The sequence below is a fragment of the Pinus tabuliformis genome, chromosome 2_2 (genome assembly GCF_031772625.1).
Source record: "Pinus tabuliformis cultivar Carrire ecotype Pingquan chromosome 2_2, CPIR1, whole genome shotgun sequence".
In the NCBI taxonomy this organism is placed as follows: domain Eukaryota; kingdom Viridiplantae; phylum Streptophyta; class Pinopsida; order Pinales; family Pinaceae; genus Pinus; species Pinus tabuliformis.
Genome location: NC_142300.1, coordinates 372,668,694 through 372,692,543, shown reverse-complemented (window position 1 = coordinate 372,692,543; position 23,850 = coordinate 372,668,694).

The following is a 23,850-nucleotide window of genomic DNA, read 5'->3' as shown; positions in this document are numbered from 1 at the left end:
AATGTTGTAATTGTGTTTTTTTTAGTGTAGACTTAATTAGACTCCATGCCCAGTGGATACTAGGCAATGTTTTTAAGCTGGTTTTGTATGAAGGCATTGGTCTACAGTTCTTGAGACCTCACAGGGAGGATCTCATCCCCAGAAGGAGCCAGTGTTAGCTCTGCTACATAATTCAGTATTTGTTGGGTCAAAGACAGCTTGGCCGTGTTGTTGATGGTTAAAGAAAGCTTGCAGCGGTCTTTTCTTCCCTCCTCCTTCATTTCCCTTGCACCCACTAGCCCCGCTATCTCTGTTTTCTTCTATAAAACTTCTTCATTCATGTTTAAAACCCCCTGAAACCTAGCAAAGCCCTTGTTTAGCCCCAGCCCTTAAACGCAAAGCGCAAGCCTTCCATAAGACCTGACCATATAACCTTGGCGCTTTCATCCCCCATCACAGCCATTGATCTGCCGCGTCCAGATCTAACGGTCTCCGTTGCTTTTTTCCCGCACGTTAAACCTCATGCACGTTCCCCGCCATCTAAATGTTCGTCGCGCGATCGAACGATAGTCGCTCCTCCCGATCACACGAGTTGTCCACTTGTTAACACACGGGGAAAGCGGTTTCCTGCCCATCAAGGAAGCCATGTGTCGCGCATTGAGTGGGATCACGCGGGTTTATACGGAAACGGCCATTGCTCCGTAGGCGGTGCGGGGAATACTACCCACCAGCAAAACCACCCTCCCTCGCTCATTAAACCCCGCGTTCTTTTGACCCGGCCCACGTTCGCCCGTCCATGTTACCTCCCGATACTCCTCATCAAACGATCTCCGCCATTGATCCGTGTGATCTGATGCCTGAGCTTCGTTCCTCTATTCAGTCTGCCCCTGACATACTATCTGTACTACCCTCAGTTGTTTTTTAATCCTCAACAACTGTATTTAAGGAAGGGGATGGCCGAGAAGAAAAAGGACAGCCTCAAGCAATCAAAGGCATTTACCAGTTATGGAGTTTCACTCATACAGTACTGCCCCTACCCGAGAAGGACTGCAAAACATCAAAGAAAGTCGAATTCATGCGCAGACATAGTCAGATCGTAGCAGAGACTCCATCAGAGAGTTAAGGTGGTTGGTGGTCCACTATGACCCCTCCACGCATAGCACAGAACATATCTTTGTAAACAAACTCTATATATACCCAGAACATAGATGTAATCAGGGTTGATGGATATTGTTTTTGATGTAAAGTTCAACTTTTAGAGACTGTAACTACAGTGATACCTGCAGTGTATGGTCTTCATTTTTAGCTAATGCAAGCTTCTTTTGTTGTTAATTTCTCACTTTCCACTTCTTCTTTGCTCTAGGCTGTGCCTGTTATGCATTTTTCATGTGCTCTTGATGTTTAGCATTAGAGGGGCTGTCATCCCACCTCTATGTTAGAATCTAGTATGTATTATTGAAGGTGTATGTAGGTTTCTGTTTTCTTGGTGCTAGAGAGTTGTCATCCTATCTGTGCATTAGGAAATAGATTTACAGACCTTTTAACTGGTTGCAGTCGACCATCACAGGGTCCTGTGCATCTGCTGGTGTGGTTAGTATTCTCCATCTTCACCTGTTCCTCAAACTGTGAGTAATTGGTGGTCTAAAGCCTTGTAGTCTGGGGGTGTTCACCCACATTTGGGGTTAAGCATAGTATAAGTGGTTATCTGGCTTGAATATGCATCATTCCTTCCATTCATCCACCTATTTCCGACATTTATGTTGAGTTTGTAATGTTCCCGAGTATCTCTGAGATACAACCTAGGAGAGTTTCTTGGGGTGATAACATGCCCTTTTTATATCTGATGACTAAATGAAACTGTTGTAGAAAACCCATCCATCTATAGTGTCTTGATTGTTGCAACTTAGTTTGGGAGTGTATATATTGAAGTGGTTGATGATCAGTATGTATTATCGTCTCTTTTCCTATTAAGTAATGTTTCCACTTTTTCACACTCTGTACTAATGCATACAATTCTTTATCATATGTAGGATAATTAACTACTACAAAATTAAATGTCTCTAAATGATAGCATGTGGGTTTACCATGTTGTATCAACACTGCTCCCATGGCATATTCACTGGAATCCGTTTGGATCTCAAAGGGTCTTTGAAGATCAGGCAGTGCTAGTACTGGTGCTGTACTAATCTTTTCTTTCAAGGTGTTGAAGGCTTTCCATTGTTTTCCTCCCCACTGAAACACCTTGTTCAATCCTGTTAAAGCATGTAAGGGAGCTGCAAGTAAGGAAAAGTTAGAAATGAACTTTCTCCAATATTGTGTTGCTCCTAAGAAGCTCCTGACTTCTGTAGCAGATTTGGGTTTAGGTTAGTTTACAATGACTGCCACCTAAGAGGGATCTATCTTCAATTCACCACCCCCTACTATATGTCCCAAATAATTCAAATATGTTTTTCCAAATTCACATTTTGAGAGTTTAACATAAAGTTTTTCTCTTTTCAAAACATCTAGTGTCTACTTGACATGCTTTAAATGTTCTTCCCATGTTTTGCTAAATATCAGAATGTCATCCAGGTACACAATAACAGAATCATCAAGAAAAGGTCTGAGTACATCATTCATTATTCTCATGAAAGTAGCAGGAGCATTAGTTAAGCCAAAAGGCAGAACCAGCCACTCATACAATCCCTGCTTTGTTTTGAAAGCAGTCTTCCATGCATCTTGTTCTACAACTTTGACCTGATGATATCCACTATACAAGTCTAACTTGGAAAAATAAACAGCTTCTTTCAATTGATCTAATAGATCATCTATGCGAGGAAGGGGATAATGATTTTTTATTGTTATCTTATTGGTAACCAATGCACATTCTCCACGAGCCATCTTTCTTTCTCACCAAAACAATTGGAGATCTACATGGTGATGTGCTAGGTCTGATGAACCCCTTCTCGAGCAACTCCTACACCTGCTTCTCCTATTTCTGCATTCTCTGAAGCAGACAACCTGTACATTCCAATGTTAGGCAATGGAGCATCTTACTGCAAATTAATTTCATGCACTATTTCATTTTTTGGTGGTAGACCTTTAGGTTCTTGAAACAAGATATCATACTCTGAAACAACTTTTTCTAAATCAGCTTGTTGTTTAGCATCACAGCCCTCAAATACATTGGTTTTATCAGGTTTTTTTTCCTTTACAACCATCAATAAGAATTGTTTGCATAAATTTAGCATTCGTTTCATCTGCCCTGAGTTTATGAGAGTGTAATTATTCTTGATCTTATGAGCTCTTAAAAAGTATTCGATTCCATCTTTAACGAGTGGATACTTGTTCTCAACTCTATAGAAAATAGCTTTTCTGTCATACAAGTAAGGACTTCCTAAAACAATTCCACATATGTCCAAAGGATTTATCTCTAACTCAACCTCATCTACAAATGTTGACCCAAAAGAAAACTTGAGTTTGCATTGTCTAGTCACTTGTAGTTGTGCTTTATCATTTAACCATCCTAATGGGTATGGTTTCTTGTGAGGTGTGGTCAGTAATCCCAACTTCTTTACAATTGCTTCAGAAATTAAATTTACTTGTGAGCCACTATCAAACAAAGTATCAATCTTCTAATGTTTGGAAATAGCTCAAATATGGAAAATCTCATGTCTTTTTCTCTCATTTTCTTCATCAACAGTAGATTGTGCAGAATTACTAGTAGATGCTTTAGAATTCTTACCTTTTATACCTGTGGCTGCAATGGTTGTTTCCTCTCCTGAGTCCGACCCCAAATCTTTCTGAATAGCTACAACAGTCTTCTTCTTCTTTCCCTCAAACTTCTTAGGTCTCAGCTCCGGATGCAGAATCCAACAGTGCTCATCATCATGCCCATCCTTCTTATAGTGAGTGCATGAAGACTTGGTTTTCTGTGCAGTATTGGCCTTCCTTGCTTTCCATTTCTGTTTTCTTTTCTCCTTATTATTGCTTGCAGTGGGTTGGGATGATCCCCTAACTTCTGGATTTCCATTCTTTCCTCTAGCTTCTAGATGTGTATCTTGAACAGACACCTCATCTATACTAGTGGGATTAAACATGAGGACAGTGTGTCTCATGTAGCTGTGTAGACCATTGATGTACTTCAACAGAGTCTCAGGTGAGTCTAATGAGATTCCTAGAATCAATGCTCTCTTCCTAAATTCTTTTGTGTAACCTTGTACACTTTGCCCTTTCAACTGTCGAAGAGTTTGCCAGCTCATCATGTCTTGCTGCATGTATGTTGGTGGATAGAACTACTTTTTGATTGTAGAAACAAATTCACTCTAGACAGAAATAGTCTTACCATGTCTCTTCATGTCAGCTTGGGTCCTGCCTTCCCACCAAACTAAGATAGTGCCTCCAAGGCGCAGGCTGGCTAGCTGAACCTTGCTCTTGTCTGAATCAATACTCTGCACTCTGCAATAAACATCAATTTGTCTAATCCAATTGTCCAACTTTTCTGCATTCAACTCTCCATCATATATTGGTAAATCAAAGTTAACATCTAGTTTAATCAAATATGTCTTCTTTTTATGTTCAGAGCTATTAGGAGGTGTAAAAAATATTTCTTCTTTCCCTTTTCCTTTTGAGTGGTCATGGAGGAGAGACTCTTCTTCTCCTTTATCTTGTTTGGAGCCTGATAAATCTTCATCCTTGTGTTTTCTAAAATTCTTATACATTTCCTCTACCATGGACCTTATGGCCAGGAAACTATCTATAAATTAAGGGTCTGGCCCCACAGAACCTTCCACTGGCATTGTCTTCTAAGGATAGAATCTTCCAATTTCAGGATTATTTTCGACCAACTCTCCTTCTCCTAATTTGAGCTTTGATCTAGTTAGAATTCAACAACTAAATCCAGCAGAAGCTTGTCCAACCTTAACAACTTAGGCACTCTGATACCACTTGATCTGAAAATCACTTGTGAGTGATCTCAGTTTATTAATGTAGGTATTACAGACTCATGTGTTGGTGTGTGTGTCTATTATCTTAGGCAACAGATCGATAAGATTGAAAAATAAACAAACACTGGAAAATAGTAAGAGAAACACAGCAAGCAAATGAAAAACATAACAATTTAATAATGAGTTCACCCAATCCTCCTGGGCTACGTCTCCTGGTCTAGCTTTCAGTGGTGGCCTTCTTTTATTGTGTTTTTAAGTAGAGTTTTTACAATGAGGAGCTCAATTTGAGACTCCTAGAACATATATGCTTAGTAGTGTGGTACTTGGATTCCCCAAGCCACTAGAGTACACAAACTCCCCCTTACCAAGTCTTGACCTCAACTGGTCTTAATGGGATGTGTCCAATCTGGTACTTAGTTCTTGACCGATATCCTCACAGGGATTGCTTGAACCTCTCAAGCCTTCTCAGTTCTGCTCGATGTTGCCTTAGCTTTGCAGGTCAGCTCGACTTCTATTCTCTGCTTCTTGCTTTACTCTATGTTCTGTCTCTTTTGCCTCACTATCTTCTCATCTTTTTTCTTCTCTATGTTATGTTCTCTGTTTGTCCATGGCTTAAAGCCAATCCATCCCTTGATTGTTCGCTTCCTCTTCCATCCCTTCGGCTTGCTTGCCTCTGTTCGCTTGGAATTCCCTGCTTCTGTGTCATTGCCACTGTGTAACATTTCACAGGAGGAGGCCACTTGTCCTCTCATGAACTGAGCACTAACTCTTCTGTGAATGGTTAGTTATTTCGGTTACTTTTGTGAAATGATTCATCCACTAGCTCGGCGGTCAAATCGGACTTCAAACCTTTATGCGTCGTAGCTTATTTCTCCCTCCAAATCCAGTCTCCCATCGGGTGCAATCTCTGTCATTAGATCTGGGGCCTCCAAATCTTATGGTTATCACTCTTATCACATGGTTGACTTGCTCAAACTTTAGCCCACGATGAGAGCGGTTTTCTCTCTCATCCACTATACATGCGGCATTCGATGTATGGCATCTCTTAGTGTTCTTGACAAATCCGCTTACCGCCCAAAACACCTCGGATATTCCACCAGTTTTGGAGCGCGGGACCCACCTTCTGTTTTAGGGCTTTTCCCACGGTTTTCTGGTTTCCCTTGTGACCGAGTGCTAGGGGCTTTTCCTTTTCGAGGGGTTTTTCCCAATGAAACAGCCTCCGTTTTCTGATCTGATCTTCCCAATTGCTAGTTTTCACCACTGTGTGGTCTCCATGGGCTAACAGTCAACGCGCTTTGACCAAGGTCCTTATTGTTCCGTGTTGGCTACAAAATGCCACTGTCCAGAGGTCCTTCCTGATAGCTTGTTATTCATAAGATCTTAAAGTCTGTCATGATTTGAAACAGTCATAGAACTCTCATAATTTTCATGTATCCAATTCGGATCAACTAGGCACTTAGGGGAAAAAAACTTCCTTGCCCCTCTTGGTAAAGACACAAGAAGCGGAGAAAGAAAAATGTTTTCTTCAATGTCCATTCTCTCAGTGCCTACTGCCTCAGGCCCTCCTTCCCTTGTGTTCACTGGCTAGTTTTTGCTCCCTTTTTCTTTTTTTCCTATGATTCTTCCAATTTTTCCTCCCGCTCAACAATTGACACTGGTTCTTGTGGAGCAGTGTCAACTGTGGTCCCTGTTTCTTTCAAGGGTTCTTTAATCACTCAAGAAAGTGATGTTGGTTATTCTATATCAGCACCACTTGCAACTTCATCCAAAGGTTCCTCATTTTCTTGGACAGGTGATGTTAGTTCTTTTGTGTCAGCACCACTTGCAATTTCATCCAAGGGTGGATTCTCTCCTAAAATTTGTAGTCGACGTTGTTTCCTGTAGAACAGCGTCGACTGCATTCTCTTCTATTTCCATTTCTTCTACTCCCATTGGGCCAACAGGAGACGCTCGTTCTTGTGGAGCAGCGTCGTTTATGGCCTCTCATGTCTTCATTACTTCTACTCCTGTTGGGCCAGCATGCGATGCTGGTTCTTGTGGTGCAGTGTTGTTTGCGACCTCTTCTTATTCTTCCATCAATTCTTCCTCATCCTCCCTTGTAGGCATCATAGCCGCAAGTTCTTCCTCTGCTAGCTTGGTGAATTATGTCCAAGCCATAGAAGTTCAAGACAGAGCATGCACCACTAATATTCTGACAAGTCCATGATTTGTAAGGACTGCTAATTCTTGTCGAGACCAACGAGCATACTGCACCATTAGCTAAAGATTTTTCCATAGAAAATATGGCATATCTAAATAATGAATCTGTGCATGCCGACACTAAAGACATGCAACAAGCTTGAAATGATACCTAAACAAGGTATCAAAACAACCTTCGCAAGTAATATACCTCATGAAAAATATGCAACCTCGGTCCATGGGTGCAGCAAAGACTTTTAATCATACCCCCTACCCTTTTGGACTTTTGTTTCCCCAGCCTACAAGAACAATTATGGGAACTCTAGAAAATGATATTTCCGAGAAAACCATTTTTGCCCTCCATGTGGAAATCCCTGACAGTGGAAATTACTTCCACTGTGATGGAAATATCCAACCCACGAACTCTGGAATGATTTCCATCCAAGTTCAATGCAAATTCGGCTGTGATAGCTTCGTCAAATCCCTACAGCCTCTTAAAATACACATGTCATCCTGCATCTAAAAATACCTACCATACGTCTGGATTGCTTCGAACCTGCACTGTGTTCTTTGGTTTGTGCCTAACTTCTTGCTCGCCAATTCTGTGGCTGCTCAGTAGCAAAAATTGGAGTAACAACAAAACCGTTGAGGAGGACTGTCAACAAGTAAATTTGTGATGACATGGTTGTGGTGGCGACGGGGTGCAGTGATAGTGATATGGAAGAATCCATAGTGGATTATGGTAATAATGAGTGATAATTATGGTAATTGTTTCACAGCATTGGAAAGGACCGTCCATTAACACAACTGTACTTATTTCAAGTCCCAATGGATATAGATAACCGTGTGAAGTATGGTGGGGGTCATGGAGTGTACGCACCAGCACAGGGTTCAATGGTGATAATGACAAGTCATAATTACATTTTAATTATGGCATCTTCGTATTTATTATAATACCTCCCTCCAACTAAGGGATGATCGTCCACATTCATATCGAGTCATTTCAAATGAATCATCGATCAAATCCACAAAGTCGAACAGCGACGTAGCTGGAGACTTACCTTTATGGAGTAATAGCAGTGGAGGAGTAAAAAAATTGGAAGGATTAACAACACCTTAGGAGTAACAGCATCGGGGCGAGTAACAATGCCCGAGGAGTAACAACACCGCTTGAACTCTTAGTCGGGATCACCACAAACGGAGTAACAGCACTAGAGGAGTAACAACACTGGAGTACTTAGAAGAAATCACCACAGAGTAACAGCACCGGAGGAGTAACATCACCGGAGTACTTAGACGAAATCGCCATGGAGTAACAGTACTAGATTACTTAGACGAAATCACAATGGAGTAACAACATCGGAGGAGTAACAACACCAGAGTAACAACAACAGTGAAGTACCTGGAAAAATAAAGAATGATAGAGTAGTAACAACATTTTATTATATATATATATATATATATATATATATATATATATATATATATCTTGTTGATTAATTTATTCTTTCCCTTTTTTTCTTCTTTTATTTTATTTTTTTTATCAAAGGTGAAGAGGAAGAGTTCTCTGCACTAACAATTTCAAAACCAGAATTATCATATAAATGTTTAATAAAGGAGTCTTTAGAAGCTGGACAGTGATAAAGTCTAAGGCGGTGTCCATTTACAAGCAGAGGAGTGTGTTCCTCATCAATTGTTACAAGTCTAACAGTCTCATTACCAAACAATGTGTCAACTTCATATGGTCCCATCCATTTGGAGCAGAGTTTTCCTTTAAAATCCTTGAACCGAGAATCATAGAGAAATGCCCAATCTCCTCTTTGAAACACCTTTAACTTAATAAATCTTTCATGCCATTTAGTTCGCTACTGCTGAATTGCAGCAATATTCTAGACAGCTACCAAACGAATTTCATCCAATTCATTTAACTGTTTCAGTCGATGTTTCTAGGATTTTGAAAGTTTCAAACCTACTTCAAGGATTGTCCTGAGCATCTTAATTTCGAATTCCACTGGAAAAAAGGGGATTTCCCATAGACAAGCTCGTATGGTGAAAATTATGTTGTGTTTTTCCATGTTGTTCTATATGCCCACAATGCCTCGGGAAGTTTTTCAGCCCAATTTCGGCAATGGTTTGCTATAGTCTTTGTAATAATATTTTCCAATATGTTGTTTGTGCTCTCGACTTAGCCATTCACCTAAGGGTGATATGGAGATGTTACCCTATGCTTGATCCCATATTTCTTCATAAGTCCTACTATTAGATGTGATGTAAACTGTGCCCCTCCATCTAAAACTATCTCTCTAGGAGCTTCATACTGAGCAAAAAAATATTCAAATAAGAAGTCTGAGATAACCTTTTCTGTTTCTTTCACAACGGCCTTGGCCTCTACCCACTTTGTCACATAATCCATGCAAACCAGAATGTGAACTTTCTGATGTGAATGTGGATTGAATGGCCAAACGAAATCAATAGTTCATTTTTCAAAGGGCTCAAGAACTAGTTGAGGCTATAGCAGCATCTCATCTGCTCGACCAGGCTTACCCATCCCTTGGAAACTATCGCACCCTAAAACATATTTCCTTACATCACGAAAAATAGAAGGCCGATACCCCATTTGCAACACCTTATGAGATGTCTGCTTATTTGCAAAATGTCCCCCGCAAGGGCCATCATGAGTAGCTTTCAAGACATTATAGATGTCATCCTCACTGATGCAACACCGGATTTGTTGGTTAGGTCCTGTGTAAAAGAGATATCCTTCTATCCATGAATAATGGGTACTATGATGGATTATATTTGGTTGTTCTTTATATGGTAAGTGTTGACACACTTTTCCTATAGCAAGATAGTCAGCAATATTTGCATACCATAGAGTGTGAGTAGAAATTGCAAATAGATGTTCATCTAGAAAACTATCCTCTACAAGTGTACCTTTATCACTAGTATCCATCCTAGAAAGGAAATTTACAACTACATTATCTTTCCCTAGCTTATCTACAATGGTAATATCAAATTATTGAATTAACAACAACCATCTTGTAATATGACCAGGGGTTATAGGTTTATTCATCAGATACCTAATATTTGTATGATCAATGTGCATGAAAGTAGGATACCCTGTAATTTAATGCTGAAACTTATTAATAGCATAAATAACAGCCAAGAATTCCTTTTCAGTTATCGTGTAGTTCAGTTCAGTATGAGTCAAGTTCTTGCTGACATAATAGATCGCATATGGTTTCTTATCCTCTTGTTGCCCTGGGACCACCCCTACTGTTGTTTGAGAAGCATTTGTAGAGATGTGAAATGGGAACTTCCAGTCAGGACCACATAATATCGAAGCTTTACAAACTAGTTCTTTGATTTCCTTAAAGGTTGTTTCACATTCATCTATCCACATAAACTCTACATCTTTAGGTAACAATTGAAAAAATTCTATAAATCGCCTGTAATAGCCAGAATAACCAATAAATCTACGTACCTGTGTCAATGTCTTAGGTGTATGAAAATTCAATATTACCTCTTCTTTAGCAGGATCAACCTGAATTCCTGTAGCTGAAAGTAGTTGCCCCAACACTATTCCTTCCTTCATCATCTTATGGAATTTTATTGTACTAAGAGAAACATGTGTTTGTTTACATATTTTAAGCACTTTCTCTAAGTTTTCTAGACCTTCTTCAAAAGAATCCCCATATGGGGTGAATTCATCCATGTATATTTCAACACTATCATTGTTTATATTAAAAAAAACCCTAATATTTCCCTTTGAACGGTAGCATGTCTGTTACAGAGACCAAATGGGAGGACTCGGGAGCCAAAGGTCCCCAAAGGACATGTGAAGGTGGTTTTATCCTGATCCTCAGGAGCTATTTGTATCTGGTTGTATCCATTGAATCCATCCATAAAGGAGAAAAACTTATTTCCGGCTAATGTATCAAGGACTTGGTCAATAAATGGTAGGGGAAAGTGATCTTTTAAAGTCACTTTATTTAATTCCCTGTAATCCACACAAATCTGCCACTTTCCATTCTTCTTAGGAACGATGACAAGTGGGAAAACCCATTGACTGTCTGATATCGGATAAATAAAATGCACATCTAATAGCTTTTGTAATTCATCTTTCACAATGTTTTTAAGTCAGGATTCACTCTTCTCTGTGGCTGCCTAACAGGTCGACATTCTTCTTTAATGTATATGTGATGAGTGCCTAAATCAGCAGGGATGTCTTTCATATCTATATACTCCCAAGCAAAGGCTTCTTTATGTTCCTGAAGGACCTTCAGTAACCATTTGGTTTGGGAGCGGTAAAGGTTAGGATTAATATTCAGCATTCTCCTTGGTTCAATCTCTACAAAAATTCTATCACGGGGTACAATTATAGGAATATTTCCAACTTCCTTTTCTGGTTCCATATCTTCATGAACACTGCAACACGTGACAGATTAGGATTAATATTCAGCATTCTCCCTGGTTCAATCTCTACAAAAATTCTATCATGGGGTATAATTATAGGAATATTTCCAACTTCCTTTTCTGGTTCCATATCTTCATGAACACTGCAACACGTGACAGATTCGAATAGCTGGTGAGTTGGGTCAAAAATGGAGTTGGGACTATTTAGAAAGGTGCTAATGGCATCATCCTCCATTTCATCCTTGAAACAAAGAGACTCACTGATGGTAAGGATAGGTCTAACTTCTTCATTCTCATACTCGGACTCTTTAATAGGTAGAGATTTTTGCATCAAGGTAAATCCTGGTTTATATGATGAACTTGGTTCGGCAAGGGGGTAGAGGATAAGATTCTTTGTAACTTCCCCATTGGATATTACCATATTTCTTTATCGACACCCAACGTAAGCATCTGCGGTCGCAAGCCAAGGTCTTCCTAAAATCAAAGGATGTCCACCGGCTGGTCATTGAGTATGTAAAACCAAAAGATCGACAGGGTATTTCCATGAGTCTACTGAAATAGTTATATCTTCCATCTTCCCTACCAGTCTTATAATAGACCGATATACCCATTCTAAGACAGTGGGAGTTGCTTTAAGGTTCCGCAAACCCAAGGTAATCACAGTTGCATAGTTTATAACGTTATTTTTTGCGCCCAAATCTACCAATACATTTGGGATTTCAACCCCATCAATCTGTACCATCAGAATCAGGTTCCCCGGATCCCTGTATTTAATAGGTATAGTCTTCCCCAGCATTATGTCTGATAATTTTCCCATAACGTGAATAGTGAGTGGATCCTTTGGTTTTCTGCTAGGTTTCTTAGAGAAATATTCTTTAATTGTTTTGGCATAAATCAGTACATCCTTCATAGCCTGAAGTAATGGGATTTTGACAAATAAATTCTGCAATTCCCCTAAAAAGTCAAATTCAGGATGAGGACTTTGTTTTCTCAATGATAATCTCTCAAGATAAGGTGGACCAGTCTGACATCCTCTAGTAACAATTTTTTGTGAAGGGGTTTGTTATTTCATAGGAATTTGTATTGACTCATCCCCAGTTTTTCTAGTAGAATCTCTAGGTTTTGGTTCTAGGACTTCATCATCGGTATGTTCAACAATTATTGGTGAAGTCTGAGTATTCACCACCCAACCGGATTGGAGATTCAATTCATTACATTCCGTGCTGGAAATACTATATGCGAGGAGGTTGAGTGTCTCAACCTGTTGAGCCCCTCTATTGTTTGGATTTGGATTGAATTGAACATGTAGTTATGGACGAAGAGGAGGATTACTAGTGGATGCATTAGAAGGCAGTTGTAGTTGTTGTTATGGCATAGGCTGGGAGAATTGTCCTGAAGGAAGAGGAGGAGGTCCACGCCAATTCTGGGACCATTAAGGGTTTGGACCAGATTGAGGGTACCATGGTTGTTAGGGCATTGGATATTGATGAGAATGCGGCCATGAGGGTGAAAAATATATATACTGAGGCCCAAAATTCAAATATTAAAATGTTGAGAATGGTTTTGAGGCATACCTTGATTCATGTTCTATGGTCGTGGTTGCCATGGTTTCTTTGGTCCCATAAAATACAGTTGATCTACTTCTTCATTTGTTCCCTAAAAAACTTCCTTCAGCCCAAGAAGATATGGACAAGTGCTAATGGAATGACTCTGTTCACATATCACACAAGTCTCAATGGAATTCAATGGACATTCCTTCAGTAGATGCTTCTTCCTGCATTGGAGAAAGAAAATGGACATAGCCTTCTCTACTTCTATCTTCTTCTATTTCACTTGTAAAACGTCCAGCTGTAATGACAATATGCTCAGGATATTGGTTCTCAAATTGTCCAACAAGTTCCCAATCTCTGCTTTTGTAACTCTACTGTTGGATATCTTAATAGTTCGGATCCCCTGCTTATGCCTCGCAGCTCCTCGTGAACACTTGATGCATCATTCACAGATGGCATCAAATTCCTCTTGTGATATGTCTCCATTTCCTACTACATTCAATAGTTCCAAAGATTCCTCCTGTCTAGTCAATTTAACGTCTTAAATTGCTCTACATAAATTATCAATCCGAGTATCGTAAACTGATGAAGTGTGGTGCACTATATGTGCTTAGTTAACCTTTCTCTTACTTCGTTGTTTTATAGTTTATGTTGTTTTTGGGGTTTTGTTCTTGTTGGTTTTCTAAGGTCTTAAGAATACTTTTAAAGGACAAGTATGGATAAAGATTTCAAGACAAGGCCTATGTCCTTAATGGTAACTTCCAAAACTTAGCACTTCAAAAGAACTTAAAACATGTTATTGATGGAGTTAGTATTTAAACAAAAGTGTAAATATACAACTAGTTCAATCAAAATAAAATGCAATAATCAAATAATGAGAGAATGACTATGAGACCCAGTATCCTTGCTGCTTCAGCAAAAGGACAAGATGATTCTATCACGTCATTAGTTCATTAAAAGGCTATGTGCATCACTAATCTACAATCAACTTGAAAGCAATTTATGTACAATAATATACATGTTAAAAAGAAAATAAAATGCAGTAATTCAAACTGTACATTAATATACATGAAAATCAGAAAAAGAAATACAAGAAAATAAAGTAAAGACATCTATACATTAATATACATGAAATAAGAAAAAGAAATGCAAGAAATTAAAGTGACAACTATACAAGGCAGGGCCCCCCTACTACCTATGAAATCAAAGAAAAACTAAACACACTTGCATGAATTAAAATTGCATGAATGAAAAATCTAATCTACCTTACATTCTACAAAGCAATATTTACAAAATGAAATCTACTCTACCTTACATCCTAATATGCTCCATGACATCTACTTCACATCTCCTTCCATGTTGAGAACATCAAAGTTTTATTCAATTTCTTCAAAAGTACAAGGTTCTCCAAAGCTTTCAAAATCCATCAAGGAAGAACTACAAAACAAGCTTAAGCTAAAATAGACTAAAAAGACTAACAAATGAAGGAGAGAGATCTCCTATTTATACAAAAAGATGAGAGCCATCTCATTAATGAGAGTCCATGAATCTCTCCCTCTACCTCTAGAGTCCTAATCAAAATAGGAACTGATAAGACACATGTCTTTTTAGAGTTACAATACAATTAGGAGATGTGACACATATCCTCATGATCCCATGATTCTTTCCAACCAAATTCGAATTTGGCCTTAGAGTGCCACATAAGGGTCTTCTAGAAGTCTCCTTTCAACCTACACATGTCAACAACCTCAACCCATTTGTTAGGTATAAGCATATGCACATTATTTTCTAATTTTTAACCACAAATTCACTTAAAAGGCTTAGAAATAATAAAGATTGGAAAAACATAAAGGTGGCCCAATGATAATGAAAGTGGGATGAATGTGGTGACATAGTAGTGAAATGGAGGTGAAATGGAGGTGATATAATGGACATAATAGTGAAAGTGTAATGGAAATGAATGACATTTTCAAGACTCAACACCTCCCTCAATGCCCGGAGAAATATTATTTTCAAAATATTCTTATCCACATCACGATGGCCTAATCTATGTAAACTATATTGAAAACACTCCACAAAGTCCTCCATATTCTCATCATATTTCTGCATAATCTTAAAGATTTCTTCCTTTGCATCTCACGATTTGCAGTATTCTTGATATTTCTCGAGGAAAAACATCTTCATATCGTCCCATGTAGTGATATATTCCCCCCCTAAACCCATAAACCATCTCAAAGTTTTTCCCTTCAAAGTAGCGAGGAATATCTTCAATTTATGAGCATCAAAAATATAATCATACCCCCGACAAACAACCTCAAATTCAAAAAGGAATGTGTCCGAATCCTCAGAAGAAAGGCCATGGAAATTACGTAATGTTATCAAATGAATAGGCTTCATAGGTGCATCACCTACGATATCGCCAATTAGGAATTTGATCGAAGAAGTTACAGGAACCATGAATATCTTGCAATATTCACTTGGAATCTCAATAGGTTTTGGTTCTAGTTGTTCTATAACAGGTGGTTGAGGTTGTTTGATAGCACTCCCTTGATCAAATGGTGTAGATAATTCTCTCAAATCTTCTTGCTCTGAACTTGCATTATGTAGTTCCTTAGATCCTCTACTTGCTACTTCTTCTTCCCTGAATTGCACTTCTGTTATTGGGGAGCGTTCTATTTGTGTAACTAATTTCCCTCCAGATCTCGTATGATATCTCACCCTAACATCAACCCATGATGATGCTCCTAACTCAGCTCTTGAAATGATCTCTTGGATGTAGGTATTTCTTCCTAGATCTCTCCCTCTTCTTTTCGGGGGTCTTCCTTTGCCCCTTTTATTTGTATCTCCGTTCATACAATCAGAAAATAAAAGGAAAAAATTCAATCAAATCGAAAGCTCAAGACCTAGAGCAGGGTGAGAAATTCCCTCCCCAAAAAAAGGGAGTGACCCCTAAAAACAAAGCAAAAGAAGAAAATAAACCAATCACAAATTTAGGCTTAGGACCTGAAACTAGGTGACATAAAAACTTCCCTTCCCAGGAGAAGAGAGTGGTTCCTATGAAAAATAAAACAAGACAATCAAAGAAACCAAAATAATCTAATGCTCAGGACCTAGAGTAAGGTGAAAAATTCCCTCCCTGGGATGAGAGATCAATCCTATGGTCAATACTGGTTGTACTTTCATGCCTTCAATAGCCTCCCTGAAATAGCGCTAAAATGTTGATTCTTAGATATGAATAATGCAATTCACCCAATTCCACATTAATTATCAACCCAGGGCTCTACAAGTTATTTCAAGGCTATCATACAAAGTATATGCAGGCCACAGTTTCCCTACCTAGTACTGAACATTCAATTATAAACTCAGCAATGTGTAACAACAAGCAATAACTGTAACAACAAATAAGAGTAACAACAAGTAATGACTGTAACAGCGATAAGAGTAATAGCAAAGCAGACTCACAGCAACACACTAATAATCTTTCACAACAATAAATAACTTAACTGAAATACACCTATGCACACATCTATCCAATAGCATCTAATCATGAGAGTGGGCCCAACTCCCTGATCAAGGTTGTGGCAAGATCAAGAAGTCACAAAATGCTCAGAAGATTAGAATTTCATTAATCAAAAGGGTATTACAACCTATGTTGTTATAGATGCAAAGTTAACGTAATTCTCTGCCATCTTAACTTCTGGCTTTCATAGCCCCGTAACTCTACTTATACAAATTGTTAACACTAACAGCACCTAGAATCACAACAGTTGTCTGCCTACAATTACATAGTGGTTTCTGAAGCAAAACAGAATATAAAGATAGAAGTGCATTGATGGAGAGGTTGGTCCATCATTCTAGCTGATGTCTCGGGATAGCACTGCCAGCTCGAGAGTCACCATTCATTAAACCACAGCCTTGATCATTCTTCCTCCAAATCTACAAGAATAATTGAATTAGCAAGACACTTAGGCAAAACTCGCCTATGGCTAAGCTTCATTGATTAATGATTCATAACAGCATGATAAGAGGTATACCTGTATGGTTTAGAATGTAAATTTACCAACAATGGTGTAAAATGGATACAGGAAACAAGGTAAAAATGTGGGTAAAAACATGAAAATTCAGCCACCAACAGAGTCCATCTGACAGGAAGACCACAATGGGGGGATCTTCTTTATTGGGTCAGGATTAGTTTCTTGGTACAATAGGAAGTAGAGATCAGTTGCACTCATTTCGGCAGAAGTAGAGTACATGGTTTCTAGTCAAGCAGCTTATGAGGCTATCTAGATGAGGAATATCTCATTGAAGAATCTAAGGCAATTAGATATAATAGGATTATTTTATACTTGATAACAATTTGTGGCATACTTTTTCAATTCAACTTGTTAACTTGATATTCTTCTCTTATTATTATTTTACATGTGTTTACTTCATAAAACTACTACCAAAACACAAGAAACAAGAACCCATGATATTGGCTCTCTGCCAAGGCAAAACCTCTCTCTCTTAGAGAGGAAAACCTTTTTGAAAATTTCTCTTATTGAAGCTTCTTATTGATCAATGCCAAACCCTAGACCCTTGACAAGAATATCCTCCAAGCACAAGTTAAGTCCTTCCTTCTTCCGACACTCTTTTTCCCGGCACTTTGTCCTCCTTCTTCAGCACTTTGTTCCCCAACAACTGATGATAGTTCTTGTTATGTTAGCTCATAAAAGAGATACTTTATCTTTGATCCTTAGTGAGGCCCTTCACTAATGAGGATACCTTCCTTCTCTTGACCAACCGAGCTCCTTCTTGATGTGAGGTTGCAGACTTAATGTGACATAATTGCAGCCCTAGTTTCTCACACGAGTGAGAGGTTTCCTTGTGTATTGAGAGAGCCTATTCTTTGCATGAGTAGGAGGCCTTATAGGCCTAAGTTCATATCCCAAATAATGAGATATGAGCAACTGTGATGTTGTTGTTGTAGTGACCGCAAACAACCGTCCTTTCCTCACACGTGTGACTGCAATTCACCCTAAAAGTAGTCCTTTAAACTTCGATTATGTCTCCCCCTTCTCCGCTACATTAGAGGCTCCTTATACTTGTCTTTCTTCACGTTTTACTCGGCTTATCTTGCTCGCTTATTTCAGAGGTATGATTTCTTATCATTGGAGGAGTGGAAAACCTCTATATATAGAGGTTTGTCCCTCCTTTAGGCTGACTTGAGGTTGACTAGGAGACTATAGGCCGACTTGACTTTTCTTCTTTGAAATTTCTTTTTTTGGTGATGTCATTACATGGAGGACTTGTGACTTAGCTTGGAGGTATTCTTTTGACTCTTATACAAATATATACATGGTGTAACATGCCCTTAAGGGTCTTCAACTTTTTCTTTTGACTTTTTGACTTACCTATAGGCATTTTACATGTGCTAGACCTATTTCAATGAGCAAGAAACTCATTGATAATAATAACAAAAATAATATTTCTTTTCTTGTATAAATACAAATATCAAAATTACATTTATGAAGACTGAACCTAGTTAAAATTTCTTCAACGAATCCTTGTTGGGCTATTTGATCAACAGATGGATCCTATAGTGATTTACTGTGACAACCAAAGTTGTATCAAACTCTCTAAGAATCTAGTTTTTCATGATCGGTCCAAGCATATCGACATCTAGTATCACCATCTACGAGATTGTGTGTAGAGGAGAATCATGTTGTTGGATTACATTCCTGCAGAGGAACGAGATGCAGATATTTTGACAAAGGCATCGTCAACATGAAAATTTGAGTTTCATAGAGGCGGGATCAGGGTAGAAGATAATTCCTTTCTTTTTGAGAGGGAGTGTTGAAAATGCAACAATAAAATCCTAATTTAATCTTTTCCTTGAATTAAATTGGAAATAAAAAATTGATTCCACATCTCATGATAAATTGTATTAGTTAACTAAGTTAACTTGACTTAGTTGGCTCATTTAATTCAAGTTGAGGGTCTAACTTTAGTCATGTAGAGTGTCTCCTACATTATAGGAGCCCTGGTTGAGTTTATTTTGAGTTGTAATTAATTAATTCATTTTAATTGAGTTAAAGTCAAATAAACTAGGTCGAACTATTGGAGGAACTAGTGGGAGGTCTAGTAGTGTGGTGTTGCCTACAGTGATCAACCAGTAAACTAATGATTCACTCATAAATAACTCATGCATGTCAGATCTGAGAGTTACCCATTTGAGATTTGAGTTCAGGGATGGTGTACTATCAGTATTATAATCATTTGAATTATACAGTTTTGTGCATGCAATCATAGGAAGGCCTATGAGGATTGTGCAATTCCAATTGGGGAATTTCCCTAATTAATAGAGGGCTAATTCCCAAGGAAACAACGCAAGTAAATAAGGACTTGGGAAAGACGAAAATTGGATAAGTATTGGCTTGGGCTTGTCTACGAAGTGGTGAGACAGATAGTTCAGAGGTTGCTCAGGCTTGAGAAAATCATTGTAATCTTCTCATATTTTCTGACTAATTCAATATACAAATAGCAGGGGTTTTTAGTTGTGCCTTTCCCTAGGAAATCATTGTGTAATGTGTTGATTGAATTCTTTCTCTTGTATGCTTCGTGATTTCATGATCATTTAATAGTTTCTATTGGTGAGTAGAGTAGACTCAAGTCTATTGTTTTAACATATTACAATTAACAATTTGAATCTACAAGGAATTTCTACATGGACACTGGTTGAAAATTTACAAGAAGCCCCTCTCCAGGGTTGAGTTTACAAATTCAATAAGTAAGGAATTGAATCTGATTGAGAGAATCATAGCTCCCAATCCATTCAGTCCCTGGCCAATAAAGGAAAAAAAAGATAAAAAGAATAACCTCAAGCAAAAACACCCTTTAAGGCACTTGAGGCAGACTCACTAATTGAAAACCTCTATGAAGCAATTTGTAAGTCTGAAAGAAAAAAATAAGAACTCTAGGTGAAAACCTCTTCCAAGGCTCTTGGAGAAAGTTCACTGGCTCAAAACTTCCATGAGGCAACAAGTAAACCCAAAAAGAAAAGAGAAAAAAAAAAGTATAAAAAAAGTATTTATGTCTCACCTTGATTCATGCGCAGGGGCCATAAGGTACAATGAAACAGATTGAATATTCCAACCTGCATCATTAGTCCAATACATCATCAGAAGAAATATAAGAGGGTCCAGGTGGCATCCCTGCACCATCTCCCATTTACCTTTATCATCCATCACATTAGACATCAATCACCATCTCCTTCCCAGATGTTTTTTTAGTTTCCTTGAATTACTACAAGTAAACCCAGTTTTGAGAAAAAGCTACAAAGCAAGAAATTTTTTGTCATATGGACTGGAGAAATACACCATGGGCACCCTGGAACTTATTTCTTTCATCACCATACATCATAACCTGATTTCTCCTCTACTATTCACAATATTTCACCTTGCAACAACTCGTTTTCTCCATTTTTTCCATCACAGTCACAACAAGAACCCTCTCCATCAGCAATATCTGCTTCTCCATAAATTACCAATTCATCCTACCAGTTCAAAATAATTTTTCAGAAAGCATGAGGGACTTTTATTCCTGCTACAAGAGACTACATAGTCTTGTATCATACTATACAAATCCTACAATCTTAGGTTCCATAACATCAGAGTTTCTCTTTACGAAGACCACATCTTTCAGCAAGATCAACAGCTCCAAACACTCACTCTAGGTTTGAAGAAAGAGGCATGCACAGTTACAGGACTCCCTGTAGGCTTCTACAATATTGCTTATTCACCAAATAACACATTGAAGGCACCTGCAAATGGACAAACATCACCCTCCAACACCATGAAATGTAAGCATAAGGTATGAAACCTCTAACATTTACCCTGTGAAATCATTCGAGCATAGGAGAAAATGTTGTTTGTGCAAAAGGAGACGTTTAAATAGCTAACATAATTAGTAGCAGTATTGACCAATTTAGTATTCAACTCCACTATATCTAAAGTATCTACCACACGTGAGAAAATTGAATCGAGAAAACCAAATATCTTTCAAAAAGGTGGCCATTGTCATTAATGATGATCGGCTGACGTGGATATACAGGAAACATGAGGATTTATGATGGTAGGTGGGCCAACTTAGTGTTGCACGTTGAGCCCTCCTTCTCCACCACCAAAATCATCTCCACTTACATATAGAGTTAACTCGAGCTTAGCAACTATCCTCCAATCAATTTTATGCATGAAAATAAATGATAAAGAGACCACAACAATAGTGCTTATTACTACTAGGACAGAAGCTACAGGTTGCAAAGCTACAAGAAACATGTTATAGAATGCCATGGGAGACAAAGGGTTTGTCACATTGTTATGAAACTAGCTCACGAAAAGATAGAAAATAAAGATAAATGCCTTAGAATTCAACCTCTTCGAGGGGGAAACCTCCTTTACATTACACAAATGAACAATTCTTAGATGATACAAATGACAAGACCTCCTTTCTATATATAAGAGTCTACGGGGTCATAATATAATCAGAACCGACATAACAATAATAATGTAAGGGCACAATAATAACAATAGTGGGCTTCTATGGGCACAATAATAACCATATGGGGACTACATGGGTACAACAATATAATAAGGGGGTTGTACTAATATCAATAAGGGGTTACACTAGTAGTATAGGGGCCTAACATGCCCCTCTCCTTCAAAAAGTGTTGTCCTCAATGCTTGAGTAGTTCTTGATGCTTATGTATAAAATTATTTTCCTCCCATGTGGAATCTTCACCAGGTAAGTTCTTCCACTTGATGAGATACTCTGAAATTGATCGATTTTGTAGTTGTCGGGTTCTTGTTTCTGTGACTGCTCCAGGTTCCAATATGATTTTTCCTTCCTCTTCAAGTTCTGGAAATATTGTTTGAATTGGGATATTCTACAACTTTTGAATGAGTGGCCACACTTCTTTTCCCTTCTTACATTCATCCCTTGCTTCGTCTATCTAATCTGGTTGGATAATAGAAATAGCACAAAACAATGCTTCCACATCCTCATCCTTTCTTGAGAGTGCATCTGCAACAAAAAATTTCTTCCCTTTTCTGATGTCAAAGTCATAACCCAACATATTTGTGACCCATTTTTTTTGTTCTTCTAAAGATAATATTTGTTCTAAAAATTATTTAAACTATCATGATCCATTTTTACCTTGAAGTGTCTTCCCATTGGATAAGGTCGCAATTTCTTAAGTGCATGTAGTATTGCCAACATTTCCTTCTCAGAAATAGCTTGCTTGAGATGTAGCCGTAAAAATACCCAATCACCTACATCAATTTTTTTTTCACTGCGATGTTGATCTATCTGTTGTTTCATTCGATTCTACACCAAAGTGGCGTTATCCTTTAAAAGTTGGAGAACTTGTTGTTGATGCTCAATGTGATCTTTCATTGCTTGAACCTTTTTCTTCTTGATATGTCCTTCTATCTTGAGAATTTGAGAAGTGGTAATTTCTTCCAATGCTTTACAAGATATGGCCAGATTCATTTCTTGATGCTCGATGTGATCTTTCACTTCTTCAACATTTTCCTTCTTGATATGTCCTTCTATCTTGATAGTTTGAGGAGTGGTAATTCCGGCCAATGCATTACAGGATATGGTTGGATTCATTTCTTCTTTCTTGATGTGATCTTTCACTTCCTGAACCTTTTTCTTGATATGACCTTCTGTCTTGAGAGTTTGAGGAGTGGTAATTCTTGTCAATGCTTTACAAGATATGGTCGGATTAATTTCTTCTTTCTCTAGGGTTGGGTCCTGGAGTATATCCTCTTCTTTTGATGTTTCTTGATCCTTTTCTTCCTCCTCTTCATACTCTATGTAAAATAATTTCTTCTTAGCACACTTATGACCTTTAGTGCATTTGCTATCACAATTGTAACAAAGCCCTTTTTTTTCATTTTTCTTCCAATTGTTGTGGTGTAAACCTTGTAGGTTGTGGAAGGCTAGGAGAAGAAACACTTCCATAATTATAGTCATGAGTGGTGGGATTCCTTGTTTCCATAATTTCGCTTTCAATTTTTCTTGCCCACCTGAATGCCTTCTCCAATGAATCAGGTTCCCAAAAAAGAACCTCATGTTGAATGTTATCCTTTAAAGTACCTATGAAGACATCAATCCATTGCTTCTATGGAATATAATTTACTCTTATATTCAATTTTTGAAAGTCCTCAGTGTAATCTACCATTGAACACTTTTGTTTGAGATTTATCAATTGGCTAAAGAAGGTGTTTCTCTTTGTATCCTCATAATGTGCTATCATTTCCTCCGTGAAAATTGACCACGTAACAAGTGGTTTACGAGAGCAAATCCCTTTATACCATAAAAATTTATCCAGTTCTAAATATGAAGATGCAATACATACCTTTTGTAACAGTTGCACCTTATGTAGATCAAAATATTGCTCCATCTATCATATCCAATTTACCGGATCCTTGCCATCAAACTTCCTCATATCGCCTTTTCTTGATTTTAGGAGCTCGATCTTGAAATGACTATAAATCTATAATTTTGGCTCTTCCAGTTCTGAAATTGCAACCTGAAGTAGCCCTCTATGTCCTCTTTCCAATGCCACCAGTTTGATCAAAATTGGATTCTCCAAGAAAGAGAGTTATGCACAATATCCCAAGATGACTTGATTATATACCTTTTGAGAAGAGCGAAATTGTATGAAGTGCCACGTGTCACTGTTTTGACCTTTGGATCTAAAAACTACACAAAAGAAAATACAATCCATCATCTTTCTATAACTTCTTACGAAATTT